The sequence below is a fragment of the Vespa crabro genome, chromosome 23 (genome assembly GCF_910589235.1).
Source record: "Vespa crabro chromosome 23, iyVesCrab1.2, whole genome shotgun sequence".
Taxonomy (NCBI): Eukaryota; Metazoa; Arthropoda; class Insecta; order Hymenoptera; family Vespidae; genus Vespa; species Vespa crabro.
Window position 1 is genome coordinate 2,067,501 of NC_060977.1, and position 2,500 is coordinate 2,070,000.

General features: G+C 29.2%; 1 pseudogene; it reads right to left on the reverse strand.

The window, feature by feature from the left end:
- LOC124431938 overlaps positions 1-2,500 on the reverse strand; it is a 76,708-nt pseudogene that overhangs the window by 52,819 nt on the left and 21,389 nt on the right.

Below are 2,500 nucleotides of genomic sequence, written 5' to 3' on the forward strand. Positions count from 1 at the left end.
ATTATATCATTCATATAGAAAAGAAATTTATTTGATTTATGTATCCGAAAAATCTTTATACATATTTATATATATATATATATATATATATACATATGCACGCGTATTGATTTAGTTGTACGAAAAGAAAAAAAAAAGAAAAAAAAAAGAAATAATAATAATAATAATAATAATAATAATAATAATAATAATAATAATAAAGCACAATTTTCAATTCGTCGTATTATAATTGAAGATCAATAATTAAATTTAAATTTAATAATTTATCTTTTATTATATTCAATACAATGATCCTAAAGAATAGTAATCGTTGTAAAAGGAAATCTATTTAATGAAGTGTCGATTTATTTAATCAAAAATAAAAATAGTTGTTATTATTATATGATAGAGATATATCGATTTCTTAGAAATTTTAATAAAAGAAAATTCTCTTTATATATATATATATATATATTTAATAATGATTTTGTAAAAAGTGTTATCAAAATAAGAAATATTGATGGATCTGAGAAGATTTTTATATTCCATTGATATATAAATCTATCAAAGATCAAAAATCAGTCTGGTTTATACAATAACTCCCTCCCGTTATCCCTACTTGCTATAAATATATCAGCTTTTTAGAAGATAAGAATGAAGAAGAAGAAGAAAAAGAAGAAGAAGAAATACATATCTTTGGTGGTAGCTCCTCTACAATATGTCGAGAAAGTAGCTTTTCTTATGGATCATCCAGTAGAAGTCCTTGAGAAAAGAGTTAGCCCTTTTACTCTATAGGGCAAATATTACAGAAAGCAGAATTCTTCTTTTGTTGTTGCTGTTACCATTCTTGTTGTTCTTGTTGTTATTGTTGTTGTTGCTGTGGTTGTTATAGGCATTCCTTTCTTTTCTTTCGGTGTATCAGATTTTTTTCAAAGACCAAATGTCATTCAACTTTGACGAAACGTATCAAGTTGGAAAATACTTCGTGGATATTGTTTGACATATATATGTGAATGTGAATGTGTGTGTGACTTGTGTTTCTGTATTAGTTAAAAGATCGATCGACATGGCACTCCTTTACGAAAAATATTCGTTTGTCCTTTTACCGGAAGTTCGAGAACACGATACAGATCCATGATATTTGCCAAGTACTCAAACGGATTAGAATGTTTTCTTTATCGTTGAAAATGAAAAAGTAATTTGCCTATAAAAAAAAAAAAAAAGGTTAACCATCTTTTTTTTCCAGTTCAACGATTTACGAGATCCAAAGTGACATCTCGTTTACCCTCCCTCCTCTTTTTCACCGCACGCCTCCTCATCGTACGGATGATATATGAAAACCAAACAAAAAAATAAAATAAAATAAAATAAAAATATGAATATAAACATAGATTGGAATAAGCATTTCGAAATTTAAAGCTTGCGCTTCGATCGAAGCTTCAAAACTGAAATATGATATATCTCTCTCTTAAATATGATTTTTTAATTTTTTCAATTTTGGGACCCATTTGCAACCCTGACGCAACCTTAACACGCTTTATCTATTTCCTGTTTTAAGAAAGGATTTTCTTTTTCCTTTCTTTTATTTTTTGTTTTCGTCTTTTTTTCTCTCTCTCTCTCTCTTTAGCTTGATCGTTGTTATATTTCTCATTGAAGCTGTAAAAATAAAAAAGTAGAACGCAAAAGAGAGAGAGAGAGAGAGAGAGAGAGAGAGATAAACATCGATAAAAAAATTAAAAAGAAAAAATATATATTTGAATCGAACGCATTAAAAAAAAAAAAAAAACAAAAAAAAACAGAAAAATAAAAAAGGGGAAAAAAAAGAAAAAAAAACGACAACAAAATGAAAAACACTTTAAAATAGCCTCGAAATTATTGTGACCGATATATCTCGATTTCTTTATCAACAATGAAATTCAATCTAATCGACGATCGTTCGAAACAAATTTCCTTTTTTTTTTTTTCTCTTTCTCCTTTTTTTTTTTTTTCACCGTACCCAACAACGCCGTTCTCGGAAGCATTATTAAAATCCATTTGGGTCGAAAATAGCAGGATAAAAAAGAAGAGAAAAAAGGTCAAAGAAAGAAAGAAAAAAAAAGAAGAAGAAGAGAGAGAGAGAGAGAGAGAGAGAGAGAGAGAGAGAATAAAAAAGGAGAAAAAAGAAAAGAAAAAGTAGCGCCAGTAATTTTTGTACCGTCAATTATCGTTCTTGCTTAATCCTTTTAAAAATAAAATCCGACCCTCGGTAACCATCTGACAAAATCGAAAATTACTACGGTTCGATGAACAATTTAGTTTTCTTTCTTCTTTCTTCTTCTTCTTTCTTCTTCTTCTTCTTTTCTAATGGTGCCGCTAATAAATTTGTATTTACGGTATTTGGCTTGTCAGGAGGCCCGATTATTTTTGTTTCCAAGCCGCTGTGAATCTTCCCGACGATATCCTCTTTTCCCGCTCATCCCCTCGACGTCCTTTACCAACGTCATAAATATCCCGAAGGTTGAGTAGTGGGTGTAGTAGGTGT